Raw genomic sequence first — 25,519 nt, 5'->3', positions numbered from 1 at the left:
AGGTAGAAATAGAATGAGGCTAGGTGCATACCATACAATATGATTTCCATGCTTGTTGTGTAATCTAATCCCAATAAGTTTTGTCTTTGATGAGAATGTTCTTTTTGATAAAAGTGGTTGGTTTGTGGCACTCTGGCTAGTCATTTTTATTTCACCAGGTCTAAAACATAGGTTGTTAAGGCTAACAAAGAGGCAGAAACTTCACTCACTGACCCAAACAAGAGTCTTGGGGAAGGGGGTTCAGAACCCAATGAGGAAATATTGAGGCTCAGACAATAGTTGGAAAAAATGCACCAAGCATGGGCTTGTGGTATGCCTCCCCCTCCTTTCTCTACTGATGATCTCAAAAATACTTCTAACTACCCGCTGCTTTCTTAGGTGCAGTTTTCTATTTCTACAAATACAACTCAATATGCTCCAGGGTTTACCCAGCATGAATACTATCCTAGTACTTCTAATGTGCCAATTCCAGCTCCTCAACAGAGGCCTATCTCCCATCTAGCTCCACATATTGCCCCTATGTTCATTGTTCCACCACTTTTAAAATCTCCTACTTTTGTTGCTCGTCCAACATTCATGCTCTTTCTTGAATCTCCTACTTTTGTTGCTCATCCAATAGTCATGCTCCCTCGGTCTACTAATGAACTAATGTTTAAAATTCCCAATGATCAGTATAGCACTCCGAAGCCTACTTTTAAGTTGAATGATCCGTATTGTTACAATCAGCCACCAACATTTCCCTACAATATAGAGAAACGTGTCATGGTAGAAGAACAAAAGGCATTGCCCAAAAATTAAAGAGTTTAGAACAGGCCGTGAGAAACTTACAGGGACTCGGGGGTTATAAAAATATTTTTCATAAAGATCTGTGCATGTTCTTGGTGTTAATCTCCCTCTTAAATGCCAAAGTTTGAGAAATACGATGGGCATGGTGACTTGGTGGCATATTTGAGGCGTTATTGTAATCAACTAAGGGGCATCAGAGGGAACAAAGAATTACTCATGGCTTATTTCAGTGAGAGTCTTTCAATTCTAGCTTCTGAATGGTTTTTTGATTAGGATATTGATAAGTGGAAAAGTTGGGATGATCTGGCTAGTGAATTCATGCAACAATTCCAATATAATGTGAAGTTGATTCTTGACTAGATATCCCCAACTAATATGAAGAAGAAGAGTACTGAAAGTTTAGGGAGTATGCGATAAGGTGGCACGAATATGCTACCAAGGTGAAACCACCAATAAAAGAGAGTAAATTGGTAGAAGTCTTTCTTCAGGCACAAGATGAAACCTATTTCCAACACTTTCTTCCTGCAACGGGTAAACTATTTATTAAAGTAATCAAAATGGGAGAAATGATCGAAGATGGTATCCAAACAGGATGAATTATGAGCTTTTTTGCATTAAAGGGGCTACTACCTAAGAAATTCAAAGTGGTTCAGGAACTTTTGGAGAAAAAAAGAAGAAAGAAGATATAGTTGTTGTTGTAGCTGGACCACGTGCATGCCCAAAATGAAAACCTCACCATTTCCCTTAGTCTCAAGCCCAAGTCTATACCCGAGCTCTACATAATCACCCCAACATTACTATCATTTAAAAAACCATTATACTTCATTCCTCTATCCCCATATCTAGTATATAACACATAACCATATTTCAACCCTCTTCTTACTCACAATGGCATGCACCAACTCCTTAAAATCATCCTCCAGCTTCACAAACTTACTTAAACCCTTCATGAATATATTTATGCTAGAAGGATTGAGGATGACTAAACCAATCATGAATGGACAATCGTCTCTCAAAAATCCTATCACTTAGGAAGAAGCCGAAAAGTTCTTGGAAAAGATAAAATTGCCAGAATATTCAATTATAGATTAGTTGAGGAAAACTCTAACTCAAATCTTTTTTTCTCATTGATGTTACATTCTGATGAACATCATAACATTATACTAACGATGTTGAATGAAGCTTAAATTCCTAGAAAATTATGGTGAATCAGTTGGAGAAAATTATAGGAAAGATCTTTGAGATAAACAAGATTAGCTTTTTTTATGATGAATTTCCTATAGAAGGGATGAGGCATAATCGAGGCCTTTACATTACTATGAAGTGTGAGTATTTCTATGTCACTTACATCATGATTGACGGGGGTTCTAGTGCTAATATTTATCCTCTGACTACTTTGCAAAATTCAAACATCAATACCAACAGGATCCGACCTAACAATGTATGTGCTAGGGCTTTTGATGGAGCAAAAATGGATTCCATTGGTGAGATAGAGGTAATTCTAACTATAAGGCCAGTTGAGTTCGCAATAGAGTTTCAAGTCTTTAATAGATGCCTCCTATAATTTGTTATTGGGAAGTTCATGGGTATATAGGACTGTGGCAGTCACAGCTACATTGCATCAGATAATCAAGTTTAAACACGACAAGCAGAAGTGATTGTTCATGGTGAAGGAGATTTTTCCATCTATAAAGACTCTTCCATGCCCATCATCGAACCAAAAAATATGGAGGATACATTGGTTAATCAATCTTTTGATGTAGTATTTGTAGATCATATCTTTGAAGTACATGTTATTCCAGGACAATAGTTATCCCCTACTTCTATCATGATGGTCAATGAGATACTGAAATATGGTTTTAAGTCAGGAAAGGGTTTAGGAGTATCTTTGCATAGTATCGTTCATCCAATATGCCCACATAAGAGTGCTGGTACTTTTGGTTTAGGATTCAAACCTACAGCTGAAGATTGGATGAAGGCCAAGAAGCAGAAGAAGGAAACATAGTCACTTCGTCGCCCAGTGCCACTACTCAATAAGTTTTTTATCAAAAGTAATGTCATCAAGACCATAGGGTAGGTGAAAGATGATTTAGTTGATGATTTCCAAAACTTGTTTGTTGAAGCTGATATGGTTGATATGGGAAAAAGTACCAATAAGGTAGAGATACAGTTCATAGGTCCTAATGTCCAGCTCATCAATTGAGAAGTTTCTCCTCTCCCTATCAAGAGGAATTTTTGGTAGTTTGTTTTATTTTTCTTTATATTTATCTATGTTATTTCAGGGAAATTTGGTATCTATCTTTTTTATGTTTTTTTTTTCGTTTATCTTTCCTTTTAATAAAATGCAATGTTCCTTTTGTTTTTGTGTCTAATATATTTTGTTTGTCTTTTTTTATTTATTTCTCTTTATTCTAATTCTAGTGATATGACGTGCATGTAGAGCTTTCAACCTGATCTTAAAATCCAATCTAATCAAGATATAATGAAGCAAGAGGTGGAATACGATGAAGAAGAGGCGGTGGAAAAAATAAGCAAAGATTTGAAATAATTTGAAGATAAGATGAATCCTAATTTTGATGAAATAGAGCCAAATAATCTTTGAGATCAAGGACATATTAGGAAAACTAAAAAAGTGTACATGCTTCACCATAATTAAAAGAGGGAATGATTCAAACATTAATTGATTATAAAGAAGTTCTTGCATAGTCTTATGATGATATGCCTCGTTTAAGCATTGAGTTAGTAGCCCATAAGTTACCAACTGACCCTGTATTTTCTTCTGTCAAACAGAAGTTGAGAAAATTTAAAATCGATATAAACGTGAAAATTAAAGAAGAAATCATGAATCAGCTTGAAGCTAAAGTCATTTGAGTGGATCATTACCCTACTTGGTTGTCTAATTTTGTTCTTATCCTGAAGAAAGATGGCAAGATTTGAGTATGTGTTGATTATCATGATTTAAATAAAGCAATCCTAAAAGATGATTTTCTACTACCCAACATCCACTTTCTATTAGATAATTATGCTAATCATGAGGTTGCATCTTTCATGGATTTTCTATGTTGGGTACCACCAAATTACTATTGATGATGATGATGCAGAAAAGATGCCTTTTATCACACTGTGGGGGACTTATTGTTATCGAGTCATGCCATTCGTTTTGAAGAATGATGGAGCAACATATATGAGGGCAATGGCCACTATGTATCATGATATGATGCATAAGGAAATTGAGGTCTATGTAGATGATGTGATCATAAGTCAAAGAATCAAGTGGACCATGTTAAAGATCTAAGAAAGTTCTTTGAGAGGTATCACAGGTATAATTTCAAACTCAATCCGACAAATGTGTATTTGGAGTCTCGTATGGAAAGTTGTTTGGGGTTTGTAGTTAGTCATCAGGGTATTGAATTGGATCCTTCAAAGATCAAAGCTATTCAGGATTTTTTGCCATCTAAAAATAGAACAAAGGTGATGAGTTTTCTTGGTAGATTGAACTATATCAGTAGGGTCATTGCTCAACTCACAACTACTTGTGAACCCATTTTCAACTTGTTGAAGAAGAATGATGCAATTGAATGGACCAAGAAACGTCGGGAGGTGTTCGACAAAATTAAAAGGTATCTGTCAAATCCACCTACGTTGGTTCTACCTGAGCCTGGTAGACCTTTGATTTTTGTAGTTATTGATTATGGGAAATTCCTTCAGCTGCATATTGGATCAACATGATGTCACAGGTAAAAATGAACAAGCTATCTATTATGTTAGAAAGAAGTTCACAACATATAAGTTAAGTACATTCTTCTTGAAAGGATGTACTTAATTTATATGTTGTGAATATAAGTTGAAGCATTATCTTTCATCCTATACTCTTACCTCATCTCAGACTTGGATTCTTTGAAGTACATCTTTCAAAAACCTATGCCAACAGGTTGACTTGCGAAGTGGAAAATATTGCTTACTGAGTTCAAAATTATATATATGACGTGAACCATCATAAAATCCCAAGCTTTGGCAGATCACTTTGTTGAGAACCCAATTATTGAAGAGTATGAACCTTTGAAGACATATTTTCCTGATGAAGAAGTGTTGTGTATTGATGAAGTCACTATAGATGATGATCCAGGTTGGAAATTGTTCTTTAATGGAGCCGTGAATATGACAGGAGTCAGGATAGGTGCAATTCTTATCTTTGAATCAGGATAATATTTTTTGATAACAATGCAACTTCAATTTTATTGTACCAGTAACATGGTAGAATATGAAGCTTCTATTTTAGGGTTGAGATTAGATTTATACGTGGGAGTTCAAGAGTTATTAGTGTTGGGGGATTTAGACTTGCTTGTCGATCAAATTCAAGGTGATTGGGAGACTTGTGATTTAAAGCTCATACCATATCAACAATGTTTGTAAGATCTATGTCGGTGGTTCGTGTCAGTAAAATTCAGGCATATTCTAAGAATTCAAAGTGAGATTGATGATGCTTTGACCATTTTGTCTTTGCTTCTCTAATATCCTGGTAAGGATTACATTGTTCTAGTGCATATAGAGAGTCGTGATCAATATTCTTATTGTAATACAATTGAGGAAGAACTCTATGGCAAGCCTTGATTCTTTGACATCAAGAGATATATTCAATCGGGAGAATATCCAACACATGCCACTTATGATTAAAAAAGGACCATTAGGCATCTGGCTAGTGTATTTTTTTTAAGTAGAGGAACTTTGTACCAAAAAAACCTTGATTTGGGACTTTTGAGGTATGTAGATGCTAAAGAAGATTCGACAATTATGGTTGAAATACATTTTGGAGTATGTGGGATGCATATGAATGGATATGTCTTGGCAAAGAAGATACTTTGAGCGGGTTATTATTGGCTTACTATGGAAAAGGATTCTATTCATTTTGTTCGAAAATGTCATCAATGTCAGGTACACAGTGATTTGATGCATTCTCCTCCTGTAGAGTTACACATAGTATTTGCTCTATGGCTTTTCATAGCTTGGGTGATGGACGTGATTGGAATGATTGAATCAAAAGCGTCAAACAGACATAGATTTATTTTGGTGGCCATTGATTATTTTACAAAGTGGGTAGAAGGGGAAACTTACAAATCAGTAACAAAGAAAGCAGTAGTAAACTTTGTTCATGCTAATATCATTTGTAGATTTAGCATTCCCAAGGTGATCATTACAGATAATGCTGCCAATCTCAATAGTCATTTACGCAAGAGGTGTGCCAATAATTTAAGATTGCATATCAAAAATCCACTCCATATTGTCCAAAGGCAAATGGCACCATAGAAGCGGCCAATAAGAATGTCAAGAAGATACTGCAAAAAATGGTACAAGGGTCTAGACAATGGCATGAGAAGTTGCCTTTTGCATTGTTAGCCTATTGTATAACTGTCGCATTCAACAGGGGAAACTCCATACCCGCAGAAGTCGTAATTCCATCACTTCAAGTCATCATAGAAGCAGAGATTGATGATGATCAGTGGGTCAAAACTCGATTTGATCAGTTGAGTTTGATTGATGAAAAAAGGTGACATCACTATGTTATGTACAATTGTGTCAAAAGAGAATGGCCCAAGCATATAATAGAAAGGTACGTCCCAGGTATTTTTGAAGTCGATCAATTGGGTATTGAACCGCATCCTCCCTCATCAGATTGAAGCTAAAGGCAAGTTTGCCTCAAATTGGCAAGGGACCTTCATTGTGAAGAAAGTGTTGCCCAATGAAGCTTTATACTTGACAGATGTAGAAGGCAAAATAGCAGAAATGGATATCAATGTCGATGCAGTTAAAAGATATTATGTATGATCCTTATCGTTCATTAGTTCTATTGCATGTGTAGTACTTGCATTTTTAATGGTTGATATGATGAAGACATTTTATTTTGCTATCCCAATACTGTGTCATCCTTTGTTTACCCTTTTAATCTTTGGTCTTATTTTTCTTTCATATCCCTCTTTTGGAATAAAAAATAGAGTTAGAAAAGATAAAAGTGTCAAAAAAAAAGCCAAAAGAGTACGAAAAAATCATCAATTTAGAAAAGAAAAGAAAATAACAAAAAGAAAAAGAAATAAAAAAGGAGAAAATCAAACCAAAGCAAAGAACAGGTTGTTAGAACTAGGTTTGACCTGATTCTCCTCTCTCGAGAGTGAGATACATAGGCAGCCCTACTCTGGTTTTGGTCCAACTAAATAAATAATTTAGAATTACCAGTTAAAAGAAACTGGAGCAATATTTAATCTTCGTTGTTTGAGTCGATTCCAAAAGTCGTAAGTTCGACCCCACTTTAAGTGTCGTTTGAGCCTCATGCCATCCTTTATTTCTAACCCTATCCAAAAGCCATGTTACAATAAAAGAAAGATCTTTAGATCAATCTTGGAGAATCTTAAGGCTAAACATGCGATGGATATATGACAATATATTTTTGGCTCTACTTTTCTACTTTATCATTAAAAATATTAGAGAAATAAAATGAGAGATTCTTATTGGTGAAAACCCACATGAGCATTGTAAGGCGACGATAACCTGAGATAAAAAAAAATAAGAAAGTCTTATTGGTGAAAACCCTCACGAGCACCGAAAGGCAACAGTGAGTTGAGAGAAATAAAAATGAGAAAGGCTTGTTGGCAAAAATCTTTTAAGGCCTCACTAGTCGAATGAGGTATACGAGTTCAATGGGTTTGAAAAAGCAACTCAATTTTAGGTTCATTAAGTCAGCAACAACTGGTGAATGTTTAGATGGAAAGATCAAACAGCTTAATCCAAAATGCACGTCATAATCAGAGTTTGCTACTGTATTTAAATAAGTTTTTCTTTTCTCCATTTTTCAAAAGGGACATTTATAGTTTTTTTCTTATTTATATTATTGTTTTCTTATGTCATTTTGCGGATGTAGCGATATGGACTGCGTACATCTTACCCTTCTCATACCCCACATTGTGGGAATACACTGGGTTTGTTGTTGTTGTTGTTGTTTTATTATGTCATTTATCAATAAGAAAATCATCATCATGTCTTCACATCTTTGAGTTAAATATGTGTTGAAACAAGTGAGAAAGGATTTCAAAACATTCTACCAGATTCCTCAATTGCATGAAGCAAAACCAAGGACCATCACATGAATGAAACATGATCATAAGTCGAAACAAGGCATGAAGAAATTCTATCAGCAGACAAGTTTCTGGATTCATGAAAGTCAGGGTCCAAAAAGTAAATCTCAGAGACATGGTAAAATAAAACTTCGATGTTTGAATCAGAGTCACTGCCTTTATTTTGAGTGTGGATCAATTATGCAACTAGGCAGGGACAAATATCAGTAGTCCAAACCAAAAAAAATGGGATGAGCTCTAGAGCAGGTGCCTGGAGAGTCAAGTGTGGCAAGCCACCACTAAGTTTTTAACTAACAATTTCTTTTTGTTGAAACAGAGCAAAATTTTGTTCACTGAATTTAGGTACCTTTGGAAAAGCATATATGTGAGTTGTCTTTCTACATAGGACCCTCCTAAAAAATGGAACTTTACTTTCTGTTCAGGACCCTCCTGGAAAATGGAACTTTACTTTCTGTTCAGGATCCTCTTGGATAATGGGACTTTACTTTTTGCTCAGGCACCTCCTAGAAAAAATAGGACTTTATATTTCAAAAGATGAAATCTTTCTTTATCATAATCTTTGTTTGGGATAATTTTCGTTCTAGTTTTGACTTTGATTTCAGAATCTCGCCTGGGGAACAAGGTGAAGATGTGGCAAGTCCGGCACCTGCCTGGAGAACAGGGTGAAGAAATTAAAAGTGAGAATCCCACCTGTAGAATAGGGTGGAGTAATAGTAAGTCAGGAGCCCGCCTAGAAAATAGGGTAAAGAAATTAAAAGCTGAGAGCCCTCCTGGAGAATAATATGAAGAAAATTAAAATCAGGAGCTTACCTGGAGAATAGGATAAAGAAAGAGCAAGTGAGGAGCCCACTTGAAGAACAGGGTGAACAAAGAATAATTCAGGAGCTCGCCTGGAGAATAGAGTGAAGAAAATTAAAATCAAGAGCCCACCTGGATAATATGTCAAAGAAAGAATAGGTCAAAGAAAGAGAGAGTAAAAGCCTGCCTGGAGAATAAGGTGAAGAAATTGCAAGTCAGGAGCCCGCCTAAAGAACAGGGTAAAGAAAGATCAAGTCAGGAGCCCGCCTAGAGAATAGGGTGAATATATAGCAAGCTAGGAGCCTGCCTAAAGAACAAGGTGAAGAAAGAGAAAGTTTGGAGCCCACCTGGAGAATAGGGTGAAGAAATAGAAAGTAAGGAGCCTACCTAAAGAACAGAGTGAAGAAAGATAAGTCAAGATCCCTACTGGAGAATAGGGTGAAGAAAATTAAAATCAGGACCCAGGAGCCCTCCTGGAGAACTAGGTGAAAACATGGCAAGTCAGGAGCCGCTTGGAGAATAGGGTGATGAAATTGCAACTCAGGAGCTCGCTGAAGAACAGGGTAAATAAAATTCAAAATTAGTAGTCAGCCTGGAGAATAGGGAGAAGAAATTGTAATTTAGGAGCCCTCTTGGAGAACAAGGTGAAGAAATTGAAAGCCAGGAGCTTTCCTAGAGAATAAGGTGGAGAAATTGCAAGTCAGGAGCTCTCCTAGAGAATAGGAAGAAGAGATTGAAAGCCAAGTGCCCATCTAGAGAATAGAGAGAATAAATTGCAAGTCAGGAATCCGCATAGGGTGAAAAAATTAAATATTGGGAGCTCGCCTAGAGAATAAGGTGAAGAAATAGCAAGCCATGAGCCCGCCTGGATAATAGGTCGAAGAAATTGCAAGTCAGGAGCTTTCCCAAAGAATAGGGTGAAGAATTTAAATAGCAAGTCAGGAGCCTGACTAAAGAATCGGGTGAAGATTTTTAAGTTCAAGCTCAAGTTCAGAGGTACCACCTGCAGAACATGGTCAAGTTTAGAGCTCATTTCCAATATAAAATTTTGCACTGAGAAAGAATTCATTTTCAAGTTCAACCCAAAGAAGATCAGATATTTTATCACTTTTGAAAGCACTGAAAACTCAAGTCAAGAGTCAAGAGAAGCTGCATAAATAGGACTTTCGTAATTCTATTTTTCTTTTTAACTTGTAATTTTTATTTTTGATGTAATGACAGAGCCACGGACTAGAACATTGATAGGACCTCACTCAAATCTCATACTTGGTGTAGTCCCTCTTCTTTTAAACCCTGGAAGCTACATGTGACCTTATTCTCACATAACTTGGGATGGGTTAGACGCCCAAAATCATGACTCAGTTGTAATCTATCTTTTTTCCCTTTCTTTTAAGTTATAGTGGGGTCAAATTCGATCTTGTTGTCTACCTTTTTGTCTAGAAACACTCTGCGTTTATAGTCAAAGAGGGGTATGATGTAGACACATAAATTTTACCCTCCCCAATAATCAAATCAATTTAACCCACTCACCTTACCACGCACCCTACCCTATTTGATAACCCCTCCACTAAAGAATAAAATAACAAATCCATAATGGATTAACATAGAATGGCATAATAGGCAATTCAACACAATAAAAAAGCCATACCAAAGAAATAATTTAAAGGTAGTTGCAACATAAATGCCATCCCACGACCTAGTAGAGCCAGTACAAGAGCATCTAGTATAATAATACAAATCAAGCATCTAGAATAGCCAATATATCTATCTCAAAACTAAAGATTGAATATAGAAAGATAGAAGGAAATGGGCGAGTTGGACTCTAAGAGTTTACCCTATCTCTGGAGATCAACATCGCAAAAACATGAATCAATAGCGATAACTAGTAAACGAATATGCCCTAAAAAGGTACATAAGTATAGTATGAGTACCAAAACAAAAGGTACTCGATAGGCATCATCGGTAGACTGAGCTAAATCATGATATAACTAAGTCAAGATAAAGGGACGGACCTGAAATATCTCCAACGTTGCTATACATGAATAAGTAAATAACCAGAATATCGTCATAACATAACATAAAACATCAACACATGATATCCAACATCCTATACATGAATAAATAAATGACTACAATATCATCATAACATAACATAAAGAATCAACACATGCAATCATAACTACAAGATTGGCTCTCATACACTCATTGGTGCAACACTTATAATCTATCCATCATGTAGCCACTAATCCTCATGTAACAATAGATCATCCTTTATTAACTAAACATTATTCATTAGCTAATTTTCATATGGCGGCTAATCATCACTTATTAACTAGTCATTATTTATCAATTTTCCAACAAGTGTCAATTATCCAATATTTATCAACTAATCAATAATCATCAACTAATTATATTCATCAACTACTCATTTTATCACTAGAGTCCATTCATGCCATACTATATTATAACTATTTCTCCATTTTTAACTTAGCTAGATTGTCAATCTCATACCCCAATGTCATCATATCATAATAAGTATATCATCATAGTATAATACGTATAGATAGACTCAAAGTGGTATGGATATTCAACTATATCCTCATAAACATCAGCATAATCATCTTCCAATCTAGCCGAACATATAATATCATAATTATTTTCTGGCCTTGCCGAGTATATATCATCATCATCCTCTAGCCTTTCCGGGTATATATTATCATAATCCTTCTATAGTCTTGTCTGGTATATATCATCATAATTCTCCTCCAGTCTAGTTGGGAATATATCATCATGATCCTCTTCCAACCTTGCCGAGTATATATAATCATAATCCTCCTCCTACCTTGCCAGGTATATATCATCATAATGTCATCATCAATATCATAGCCATCCTCTAAATTTCTACCAATATAAATAATTAATATCATCATCAATATGGACAATAGCATAACCATTAACATAATATATTAACATAACCAATAATCATAATTGGAATCATAAGCTCTAGCATAATTAATAGCATGATTGCCAACATGTAAATAAGCATGATATTTTGGCATAATTAATACCATATTCGTTATTATAATCAATAATTTTGCACTTTAGCATAATCCATAACGTATTTTGCAATACAATCATTAAACATAACTTCTAACAAAATCAATATGCACTATCAAGCATAGACAATAACTTATCAATAGCCTAATTAATGGCTTAATATTAGCATAATATATAGCTTATCATTAGCTTGGTCAATATCTAACCCATGGCATAATCTATAGTTCATTTATAGTGTAATAAATGGTTTAATCACTAATATAATCAATACGCATGGCCTCTAGCATGAACAAAATATAAATGCTAATTTATCGATAAGCATGATCACGAGCATAGTTACAAGATCATTCATTGACTTACTCAATAGCATAATTTATGGCTTAGCCAATATGATAATCAAGGGCTTTCTCAATAGAATGTTTGGTAGTCCAATCTATATCCAAACTAATAGCATATTAAATAGTTCATCATAAGATAAATAAATAATTTTTTATAACATAATCATTGAGCATTACTTTCAACATCATCCATTATAACCAATAAGTACTAAGGTATCTTGTAAGACCCCGTAAGATCCTAGCTTATTCAACTTACTCTTGCATGCTAAAGGGATCCAAGACTTAGAAAATTTCACTAAGTGTTAAGACTTAGTTATTTTCAAAGCTTCTTAAACTTCGATGATTTTAATTTCAACCTTAACACTCTTAGAACATCAATTTTTAAGTTGATTCATGATTGGGGTGGTCGATAGTCTGTCTCGGGTAAGTTTCAGATTTTTTGGATGAGGTTTGAGGCTTGTTTTGATGTTCAAACTAGCAAGTCAGTGCGATATGACCGCGGCACACCACTTATTGCATTGGTGGGGTACAACGTGGTACATCGTCTAATACTTCAATTAAGTAATGTGACGCATCGCTTACCGCATCTTTGGCCACATTCAATTTAATTAATTTAGGGCATGTGGGGGTATTTGAGTCATTCTCCCCTTACTTTGCCTCACCCATAACAGGAGATTAAGGTCACAAAAGGGCAAAATCACTCATCTTTTCACAAACTCTCTTAAGAACAAAACCATAGCTTCTTCAAATCCAAGTTCAAGCTTTAAGAAATCACCAAGAACTTACGAAAATTCATCAATTAAGGTATGTTAGATGTTCATTCATGGGTCCTTTTCACCCATGAGTCCAAGAACCCGCTTTAAAGTTTAAAATCATGACCTTTATATGTTTTCATGAATTTCATCCACGAACTTCCATGAATTTTGATTTTTATTTCATGTTTACATGTGTTTTTGTTGGAATTAGCCTTTGACCCATTTGAATGTTGATATTTGCATGTTAAATTCTTAACCCATGATTTTGGTTTTGAAATTATGTTACTATGCCATGACTTAACTATCCCATGCTTTAGCTTTATGACCCCCATGTGTTTGATGAAATCCCTAAGAGATGAATTTTGAACAATGACTACTTATCATGCTTTTGAAGCTTTAATATATTTCTACTGGTAATGTTATCGAGTCCTGGGGGTTATGAATACCCAAAAATTTAGTTGTTTACTTAGTCTCAGTATTTTTAGAATAGTTTCAGATATATTAGAGTATTATCAGTTCAGTCAGCTATTATATTAGTAAGCTCAACTCAGTCCAGTAATCCGAGTTAGTCCAGTTGGGAGTAGGATTTAGCACCGAGTGAACCTAGGGATGAAGGCTCACCATCTAGTTAAGGGTGTGACCTTTAGTAGCAGTCTCTACATTCCAGAACTATGTAGCCAGCGTAGGTTGAGATGTTAACCTTCCAGTTGGGGGTTGACATATATCTCACTAGAGCACCTACCAGAAAAGGGTGACTCTTTAGTCCTTTTGGACTTCACTTTAGTCATCCACACAGCCAGTGTTAGTACCCGTGGCATGATACGGACACCCTTCCAACTGGGGTCACATGTTGGAACTCAATTAACTCATATTAGGGCATGTTAGTTAGATGATAGCTCCCACAGTCTCATTTCAGTATTCAGTACAGAGTTCAGTTTCAGGTTTGTTTGACCATAGCATACAGTTATCAGTTATTTTGTATCAGTATTTTAGTATTTAAGTTTATAGACTATTCCAATATCATGTTATACGCTTGATTATTGTAACACCCTATATTTTTGCGCTAGAATTTGAACTATCATTCCTACATGTGTAAGCTCTAATCCAAATGATTCCTATGTGGATATAAGTTTCATGATCATTATCCTAGTGTGTGAAGTGCTCTCGAGGTTAAAAATTAGGATAGAAAACACTTAGAGTGAAGTTGAGTTAAGAGCCTTTGATTCGGTTAAATCTTTGCATTTGATTATCCTAGGATCGACTTTGAACGTGTATAACTTTTTATATACATATAAATTTCAAGCTCAATACCCACCAAATTTTTTAAAATTGAGTTAGCTTTCCAAGATACCAATTTCTCCTTAATCTGATACCCAAGTAAAAAGTTATGGCATTTTTCGTGAGAGGCAGTAAGCCGACACAAAAGTGACGCAATGCGTTGCTGTCCCCTGCGCGATAGCCAACATGATACAGAGCTATTTCACATGATGCTTCAGTTCCTAAAGGGTCTAGGGTCAATTTGGTCAATTCCCCTCACCCAAAGCCATTCATAACACATAATTTCATCCTCCAAAAGCATTAGATACATTATTATTCATCCTTTTCTCTCCAAGAAAACCCCAGCCCCCTCAAGAACTTCATCAAATTTTCTGTAAGAAAAGCAATAACCCAAACTTCCTAATTCAAGAACTTCGAGAAGAAGCTTCAAGAAAACCATTAGAGATTCAAAGTTCAAGCTTTTACATCCTATTAATCAAATAAGGTATATAGGGTTGTGGACAAGGAGACGACTTTCATCCTTGAGCCCAAAACTAGTTTTTAAAGTTGAGTTTACATGAATTTACATGATTTAAAGTTTAGGGTTCATACCAAATATCATTGTTTGATCCTTAGGAAGTTACAAGTGATTTAAGTATTGAATTGCATTACTATTTTCACATACTTATGCGTGTGACTTGATTTTGTATATTTATTATTGAATTTCATTATTTTGACAAGAATTGTTAAAGCATTTAAAGGTTTTCATTATTGAACATGAATTGGAATGATTTGACATGAGTTACAAGAAAGGGGTTTTCCAGCCCTAAGTTGTAGTCTTGAAATTTCAAGAAAGATAATGTTTAAGTATTCTTTGAAAAACATGTATTCAGATTTTAAGCAAGATTTTGATCTTTTGATCCTCAGCTAAGATATAAAATCTACACAGTTAGTTTCAATTACAGTTTAAAATAGACAGATGCATAACTGGTTTTCATTACAAACCCTTATCCTAGTTTTAAGGTGTATTTCCTACAGAATGAGCATACAGATTAAAAGAAGTAGTATTTAGCACCGATGTTTAGCACCGAGTTGGGCATGATTCCAAGGTATCATGCCCCATAACTACGCTCTACTGTAGGTTTTAATACCTCTAGTGGGTTCACTGTAGTGATCACTCTAGCTAGGTTCTATTTGATGGCAAGGGTAGAACAACTCTACCAACGTGGGTAAGAGACGTTGGACTCCATAATGGCTCACATGGTTTATGTTGATTAGAAGAACCTCCCAAAGTCCCTAAATCCTAAAATAAAATGTCAGAACAGTTTTGAGAAAACTAAGGGTAAAGGCTCACAAATTTACTCAGATATTGTCTTACCTAAGACTTCAGTTATCAGATTTCAACTTTAAGTTTTAAGATTGATAAAGGTGATCCCTTTTCACTTAGCCTTCATGATTTAAAGAACAGAATCAGAGTACAATTTTATTAGAACTAAGTGTGATGGCTAACAAGAATTTCTTGTATGCTTTATCACTCATGATCTATGATTTGTTAGTTTTGATCATTCAAGCCAAGGTGAGTCATTCATATTTAGCATGCAGTTTTGAAAGTTTATTTGAATTATTGCATTATTGTTTTTACTTATGCATTCACCCTCACTTGATCAGTACATTCCAAAAGTCCTGATCCACATATATTTCTATGTGCTACATTGTCTCAGAATGTAGGTACGAGTTGTAACGCGCTCATTATATTCAGACAGTTTGCAGATTTCAGCCAGCATATGATGAGTTCTTTTGATTTAAGAGCTTGATTTAGTCATAGTTTGAGTAGTATTTTATTTTTCTTCATTCAGTCGTATTGATTCGGGATAGCTGGGGGTCATATCTCGGCTACCTACAGTCAATACAAGTAGAGGATTCATAGACAGTCAGTAGAGTTAATATATTTGATTCCAGTTTTGTTTCGTATAATCCTGGTTGTAATTATTTTAATATAGTTTTGTATTGATCATATTCAGAAAAGATTTATCTTTCGCTATTTCATTCAATTTTATGCATTTTATTTAGTTACTCATGAGTTATACCAGTACAAAGGTTAGTTTGGGATCATTTGTGGTCCTAAGCACTGTGTGATGTCCAGGGGGTAGTCTCGAGGCATTACAAACTTGGTATCTGTAATACCCTAAACTTTTCTTAAGCCTAAATTGTATCTCTATAAGATTAAGGAATGACTTCCAAAGTGTGTAGTGTTTAAATCATATAGAGTTTTCCTAATTTTGACTTTTTACCATGGAGAAAATTTAATTTGCTTTCCAACGATATTAATTTTTCCTAAATCAAGTATTGGAGTAAAAAAGTTATGGATGTTTTATAGAGAACGATCCAAACTGCCCAGGAGCGATGGGCAGGCTGACGGACCATCGTGCAAGCAACGGACCATCGCTCTGGCCATCGCAACCGAGGCAGTAGACCCATTCACTAGCCAAGTACGACGGTCAGGCCAACGAACCATCAATCTAGCAATGGACCATCGCCCAAGCCATTACAACGAAGGCAGTAAGTCCTTATTCTGGCCTAAGTGCGATGGTCAGACTGACGGACAGTCGATACAGCAATGGACCATCTCACAAGCCATCGTAGATCCCGTTCAACATTTTAAAGCTATTTTTAAAAGGTATTTTTGGTTTTTCTCCACCCTTTTAACACCTAAATATATCAAAACAAAGCATAGAACTTGAGATTCATCCAAAGCATCAAGAACTAGGATTTTCTCTCAAGATTAACCCTCAAGAGCAAGACCCAATTCCTTCTCTAAGATTTCACCATTGTTTTTGCAAATTGATTTAAGAATCAAGGCTCCCAAGTCAAAAGCTTCACGAACCCTCACTCAAGAGTATCAAAAAGAGTCTTAAGCAATCTTGTTCATCTAAATTCATAATCTAAGCTATGTGGGGTTTGAACAAGGACACTCCTTTCATCCTTGTTCCCAAAAGTTATTTTAATTACAAAGATATATGGTTTTACATGTTTTCTTATGAAATTAAAGTATGGGTTTATACCCTATGTTATTATTTCTTGATATTATGATGGTTTTAATGTTTTAGAAATTGAGGTACATGAGTATGTTGAGATTATAATGCATATTGCTGAAAATTTCCAGATTTCTATATGATTTATGAATCTTTATGATATCGAGTATGAATTTTTAGATGTCTTAACCTGAGATTGAATTATGGGTCACTAAGCCCTACTTGAGATTGTAATTTTAAGAACTTTCATGCTATAAGCACCCATGATTTGAGAACTTTGAGATTATTGAGAAAATTTTGATCGTGATGGTCATAGTAGCTTTGAAATCCACTTCACTGAATGAGATAATAGATTTTGTAGTTTTTTTCATTATAAACCACGAGACTATTAAATGTGTATTTCCATGAGATGAGCATAGCTAATTAAAATGGAGTAGTATTTAGCACCGAGTTTGGTAAGTTACCATGGTTTCATACCCCAAAACTACATGCCACTGTAGGATTAAGATTTATAGGCCCGAGGTCGAGATAGTGATCACTAAGTTGAGGTTATACTCCCTGGAAAGAGTATGATGCCTCTCCCCAATGTGAGGTTTCTTCCTTAGGAGGATAAAATGTTGGACTCTATGTAGCTCGCATGGTGTATGTCATTTAAGAGAACCTCCCTACTAGTAAGAGTAAATAATCAGTTTCTAAAGTAAAGTATGTTCCTTGAAATGAGTTATTTTCCCTAAAGCTTTGAAAGATATCCTGGCCGATAAAGATTTTTAAGTACTAAGTGTAAAGGCTCACAAACTTATTCAATTAATGTTTTACTTTAGATTTTAGTTTTAAAATTACAGTTTTAGCTCTCGAATACAGAGGTGAGCACTTTACCACTTTAGTCTATATGTTTTGAGAAGGGAATAGAACTACAGATTTCAAAAATAGTATATTGACTCACGAGATTTATACTATACGTTCCATTATTCATAATTTATGATATATATATTTTTCTGAGATTATTCAAGCTATGTGAGTCAGTTATATCAGAATGCATGATTTTTATAAAGATTGATGATATTGTTATTTTAAGTATTGTATACACCCCCTATATACTCAGTACATCCTCAAAGTATTGATCCACATATACGTCTGTGTGCTACATTATCTCATAATGTAGGTTCAGGTGCTCAGTCTCAGCCGTGACAGTGATCTTTAAGTACCTTTATCTACACATCAGCAATTGGTGAGTCCTTATGGTTTGAGGACCTAATCCCTTGTTTTCAGTATTTATAGTAGTTGATTATTTATTTTCAATCCAGTTGAGTCAGTTGGGGGTTTGTCCCAATAACTCTCTAGTTCTTAGTAAGTAGAGGCTTGTCAGACTGTCAGTTGAAGTTTTGTTCCAGATTTCCATACATTTGTTTTCAATGATTTCAGTTCTATTTTGATATAATATAATATTTATTATTTGGTTATTCATTCTGAAGTAAGTGGTAGAAGTAGTAACAGGCTCAAAGGGTTAGTTTAGGGCTATTTGTAGCCTTAAGCACCATGTGACATTTTGGGATGAGATTTTGGGGTGTCACAGTATCAGGGCACAGAGTTTAAGTGTCCTAGGGTGTCTGTGAAGTTGTGTCTAGTAGAGTCTTGCGGAATGGTACGGAGACGTCTGTACTTTTCTTCGAGAGGCTACAAAGTATTTAAGAAATATCTTCTTTCTTTTATACTCTAGATCATACTGTAAAGTTGTTCTCTCAAAAACTTCTTTTGATTCATATGTTACGCCAAAATTCTTTATCTGTTACTTATTCTTGAGATAACATGATTAGTAAGTTCTAATTTCTCCTAAGATGATGATCTCACATAAACTATCAGTAATTTCAGAAGTCATACTAGGGGCTTGAGAGTAGCTCGCTAATGTGTTACAAGTTCCAGAAGTTGAAAGTTATGTTCTCATGCTTATGAGTTGTTCAGTTGAGATAGAATAAGATATGTATTCAGATTCCTCATTAATCCTTCTATATAGATAGTGTTCATAAGAGGAGATAGTATGAACCTAGATTACTGAATAGAGTTTGCATTAAAGGGATATTGCAACCTGGAGTGTTATTATTCATAAGTAGTATAACCTTCTTATAGTTGGAAGTATCGGTTTAGAAGTGCAGTGACAAAAAAGTGGGAATGACAATTGATAAAAAGTATAAAGATAAACTTAAGTATGCTATAGATTTTATGTTATGGTGATATGTCCTTGTGTGTTAGTTTAGTGAAAGGTAGGGAAGGACTTATTAGTTAAGGCAAATTATTGTTTGCTTAAAGTATGAAAGGAGTTATTGATGGTATTTTCTTATTATAAAAGTATAGGATATTCATGAAGCATTTGGTGGTTGAGTATTGTTAATATAGGCTTCCCCACGTGGCTATGAAAAAAAAGATTTGTTGATGCTTTAAGAGATATGAATGTAATTTAGGTGTACAAATGAGTAAATAGTCATAATATGTAGTAGGATGATATGCTAACAGATTTTAATAAGTTACGTCATATGATTACGATCGATTATTGTTGTTATGAGGTTCTAGTGGACTACATTTTCTTGATGACTTATTTTATAGCTTCCAAGTGAGAGTAGTATGTCAGGTTGGGTTGTTAATCATGACTAGTACTAGACACTAAGATTGAATAGTGGATGATCATCAAGGTGGATGTAATGGTTTCCTGGTTAGTGATGCTAGTTATCTGGACGTAAACCTATAGGGTTGAAATAGTGAATGTAAGAATTTAATTTTATTGATTTGAGATTAAGTATGATGTAGAGGTGTGCCCAAGATGATGTGGGGGTGCATTATTTTCTAAGTTTATTAAGTGTCGTGTGTGGTTAGTAGTACCCTTGAGTTGATAAGTAGAAGAAGGCTAGTTATATAGTACATGGTGTTCTTAATAGCTAAGGTGAGTTTTGGATAGATGGTGCTGAGTCTTTTAAGTATGATTTTGATTCTTATGATTTAGGAAAAATATAAGTATAGAAGTGTGATCTTGGTAGGCTATGATTATGTCTTTAGTGAGGTAGATATGTTTGCAAATGAGAGTGTAGTCTTTGATGATGATTATTGAATCTAGAAAGTTAAAGATGGTATATGAATGGGTTGTTCAAGAATGAAGTCAGTAAGTTTGAAATATAGTTTATTCTTATGAGTTTACCATTTATGGGTAGACATTAGAATAAAGAAATTATGGCTTAGTCTCGAGGATATAAAGTAGACCCATAAGCTTAGAATATCAGCTTTGACCTAAGAGGGAGATGGTAGAGTGCAGAACCAAATCAAGTTTTGAGAATTAAATTGTGATACATGTTAATAAGAGTTGTTATGAGATAGTAATCCCTTCTTACTCTAGAGTATTCCTTAGATTTCAGTCATTATCACACCAATTCCATATCTTGCATGACATATCCTTGCCAAAGGCCAATGCTTATACACTTCATGCATACTCAAGTCCATTCTCAACTTCTAGCAAGCAAGTAATAACTTCACTTTGTGATTCGAGTTATCCCTCATGAATCTATGAACTCCAATCTTATGTTGAATAGCTTATGATAAGATGAACTCATGTTTCAAAGTATGATCAGTTCTCAAAAACTCATGATCCTTGTGAAATCCAATTTATATCATGTATGTCCTCAGTTTAGATCTCTTTAATGAATCTATGCCTTTGACATTCTATTCTTCAGGCCTCAGTTAAGTGTCAGAGTTAAGTGTTAGCCCTTCAATAACCTTTTCCTATTTTAAGATAGTGGTGATGATAATGGATAAGCAATGGAGTAGATGAGAGGGAGTTGATGACCCTCGTTAATAAAGGCTACTTATGCTTTTATATCTAAGGCTAAAGTGTAAAGTAATATTGAGGCCAAGTCTTTGATACATGTCATGGTTAGTTGAAAATTGGTGTGTATGTTCTTAAGAATAGTGCAAGAAAGTTGTTGTTGATAGTGGTTTAGAGAATATATGAAGTATGTCTTTATGGGTGTTGCCTTGAAGTTTATATGTGGTTATAAAGATAGGCTTGAATGTCATGTTAGGATGTAAGTGGAGGAATGCAATATGCTCTAGTGAATCCATAGTAAGAGTTCAGAGTTAGTCATTGAAGTGGTAAGGCATGTTATGCTTAGCTGTGAGCTCTGGAAGAGACATAGAAGATTTAATCATATGGTTTAGACTAGAATTATGGTGTAGCGTGTTGTATCTTGTGATTTTGAGTTAGGCTTGATCACGATGAGATGATTTAGTTTAGTTTAGACATTAGTAGATAGATTTATCAATGCCATGTGAGAATTCTAAGTTGAATTAAATGAGTATGGTATTTAAGGGGAATAGTATAGTTGACGGAGTATTTGAGAAGTGCTGCTAAGCTTGAAAGTAAGAAGTTGCATTGCCTAAGGCCTAGTAATTCTATCCTAGCTTATAATCTATATGTCTATATTTCATGCTATAGAGTGGAGTCAATGTTGTGATTCCTTAGTCAGATGTCTTGTTCAGATCATGCCCAAAATTCTCTTCTCCCTAAAATTAGTAGAATTTCATAGAAGAGTGTTGAAGAAATACTCTATTTGAGTATGAGCGGTCAGTATGATCTAGTCCATATAACCTGCAACCCAGTTTAGAAATCAATCAGATAAGCTCCTATAGATTTCCAAATTTCCATCTAGTCTTTATATCTGAAGTTTCATGAGTAAGGCCATTCCATGAGGTAATTCAGTTCAGTCCATGCATCATATCTACAATTTAGATATTTAGTCATGATGCATTTCATAAGTATTCAGTGAATGATCTTAGTTTTACAAGTATTCCAGCTACGACAGTGTAATACCCATTGTATGATCTTAGTCTCATTGTATCATGATTCTTGCTTGCATAAGTTATCATTTTAAAGTTCTACATCTGTGATGGTATCTTGAACACTTCAAGTGAATTCTAAACTCTCAGCATGAATCAGCTTCTTATAGTAAGTAAAGGCAAGTTAGCTCAGAAATCAGTTTCTTGATAGAGGGTTTTAATGTATCAGCTCAGTTATATCTTTTCATAGCAGATACATCATGTCAACATTATTCCATTCTTCTAAGACTTCAAAAAGTTCCTATCCATCATTCGAGGATGAATGATTCCAAAGGGGAGATAATGTAATACCTCATATTTTTGCACTAGAATTCTAACCATCGATCCTATACGTGTAAGTTCTAATACAAATGATTCCCATGTGGATATAAGTTTCATGATCATAATCCTAGTGTGTGAAGTGATCTTGAGGTTAAAAATGTTCATAGGAAGTACTTAGAGTGAAGTTGAGCTAAGAACCTTTGATTCGGCTAAATATTTGCATTCGATTCTACTAGGGTCTATTTTGAATATGTATAACTTTTTATATACATATAGTTTTTCAGCTTGATACCCACCAAATTATAGAAAATTGAGTTAGCTTTCCAACAATATCAATTTCCCCTTAATCCGATACCTGAGTAAAAAGTTATGATATTTTTCATGAGAGACAGTAAGCCAATGCAATAGTGACACGATGCGTTGCTGTCCCCAAAGCGATAGCCAACACGATAAAGAGCTATTTCACACTCTTCTTCAGTTCCTAAAAGGTCTAGGGTCACTTTGGTCAATTCCCCTCACCCAAAACCGTCCATAACACATAATTTCAGCCCCAAAAGCATTAGATACATTATTATTCATCCTTTTCTCTCCAAGAAAATCCTAGCCCCCTCAAGAACACCAAGAACTTCATCAAATTTTCTTCAAGAAAGGAAGAACCCAAGTTTCCTAATTCAAGAACTTCAAGAAAAATCTTCAAGAACACCATTAGAGATTCAAAGTTCAATCTTTTACATTTTATTACTCAAATAAGGTATGTGGGGTTATGAAAAAGGATACTCCTTTCATCCTTGTGCCTAAAACTAGTTTTTAAAGTTTATTTTATATGAATTTACATAATTTACAATTTAGGGTTCATACTCAAATATCATTGTTTGATCCTTATGAAGTTACAAGTGATTTAAGTGTTAATTACATGACTATTTTCACATACTTTTGCGTGTGAATTGATTTTGTATATTGAGTATTGAATTTTGTTATTTTGACTAGAATTGTTAAAGTATTTCAAGGTTTTCATTATTGAGCATGAATTGGGATAATTTGACATGAGTTACAAGAAATATGTTTTCAAGCCCTAAGTTTTAGTCTTGAAATTTCAAGAAAGATAATGTTTAAGTATTCTTTGAAAAGCACATATTCAAATTTTAAGCAAGTTTTGATCTTTTGTCCTCAGCTAATATATTGAATCCACCCAGTTAGTTTTGATTACAGTTTAAAACAGACAGACGCATAACTGGTTTTCATTACAAACCCCTATGCTAGTTTTAAAGTAGATTTCCTACAGAATGAGCATACAGATTAAAGAGAGTAGTATTTAGCACCGAGTTGGGTATGATTCCAAGGTTTTATGCCCTAGAACTACGCACCATCGTAGGTTGTAATACCCCTAGTGGGTTCAGTATAGTGATGACTCTAGCTAGGTTCTATTCAATGGCAAGGGTAGAACAACTCTACCAACGTGGTTAAGAGACATTGGACTCTATGATGACTCACATAGTTTATGTCAGTTAGAAGAACCTCCCAAAGTCCCTAAATCCTAAAACAAAATGTCAGAAAAGTTTTGAGAAAACTAAGTGTAAAGGCTTACAAATTTACTCAGATATTGTCTTACCTAAGACTTCAGTTATCATATTTCAGCTTTAAGTTTTAAGATTGATAAAGGTGAGCCCTTTTCACTTAGCCTGCATGATTTAAAGAACAAAATCAGTGTACAGTTTTATTAGAACTAAGTATGATGGCTCACAAGAATTTTTTTATTCTTTATCACTCATGATCTATGATTTGTCAGTTTTGATCATTCAAGCTAAGGTGAGTCACTCACATTTAGCATGCAGTTTTGAAAGTTTATTTAAATTATTGCATTATTATTTTTGCTTATGAATTCACCCCCACATGCTCAGTACATTCCAAAAGTACTGATCCACGTATATGTCTATGTGCTACAATGTCTCATAATGTAGGTACGAGTTATAGTGCCCACATCAGATTCAGATAGTTTACAACTTCCAATCAGCAGGTGATGAGTCCTTTTTGATTCAAGGGCTCGAGTCAGTCATAGTTTGAGTAGTATTTTATTTTTCCTCATTCAGTAATATTGATTTGGGATAGATGGGGATCATATCCCAGCTACCTACTGTCAATACTAGTAGAGGCTTCATAGACAGTCAGTAGAGTTAATGTATTTAATTTCAGTTTTGTTTCGTATAATCAGGGTTGTAATTATTTTAATAGAGTTTTGTATTGATCATATTTAAAAAAAAATTATCTTTCACTATTTCATTCAGATTTATCTATTTTATTCAGTTGCTCATGATTTATGTCAGTACAAGGGTTAGCTTGGGATCACTTGTGGTTCTAAGCATTGTGTGACGTCCAGAGGGTAGTCTCGGGGCGTTACAGTCATGCATTCTCATATTTTACAACTTTCACATCTACTATGCATCAACTATCTCATGCTATTTATTTAGTATATTATTATTCATGCACATGAGCCTATGCACAGCAGCCTAACCTCATTTAGCATACCAGTACATTCAAAGTACTGACCCCATACTTGTTTTTTGTGCTATGATGTATTATATCATAGGTTTGGACCGATTATGGTATTTTAGTATTTCAGTTTAGTAGTTAGTTGAATTTAGGTGGTATTTGAATTTAGGTGGGGCCCGTCCCATCAAATCTCATTCAGTTAGTTTTAAACGCTTTCGAACATTTCAGACAATCAATTAGTTGTCAATTTTATCAGTCAATTTTTCAGCATTTTCTCTTATGTTTTAGACTTGTGGATTTCAGTTGTATTGTTTTTAGAAACCTTATGGAATATTTAGTTGTTTATGTACATGTTCATTTTTAGTTTATTATTCAGCGCTCGTAGTAGGTACCAGCTCAAGGGTTAGCTTGTGGTCTCTCAGGACTGTAAGCACCGTGTGGCATCCAAGGTATACTCCTGGGGCATTACAAACTTGGTATCAGAGCCTAAGGTTTTAAAGTATCCTAAGAAGTCTGAAATATGCATTGAGTAGAGTCTTGTGCATGGGTGTGAAGCACGCCACACTTGTGGAAAAGAGGCTACAAGATGTTTTAGGAAAAGTTCCCCTTCTTTCAGTATTCATGTCGTGCGAATGAACATGAGCTCAATTTAAACTCTCTTTCTAGTTCAATCTTTTTTTTATTTACAGAACATGCCTCCCAAAAATAATAATAGAAGGAGAAATGGAAATCATCCTGTACCTCCACCT

Source organism: Capsicum annuum, chromosome 11 (genome assembly GCF_002878395.1).
Source record: "Capsicum annuum cultivar UCD-10X-F1 chromosome 11, UCD10Xv1.1, whole genome shotgun sequence".
In the NCBI taxonomy this organism is placed as follows: domain Eukaryota; kingdom Viridiplantae; phylum Streptophyta; class Magnoliopsida; order Solanales; family Solanaceae; genus Capsicum; species Capsicum annuum.
The sequence above is the reverse complement of the archived record's forward strand: the minus strand, read 5'-3'. Positions refer to the sequence as shown.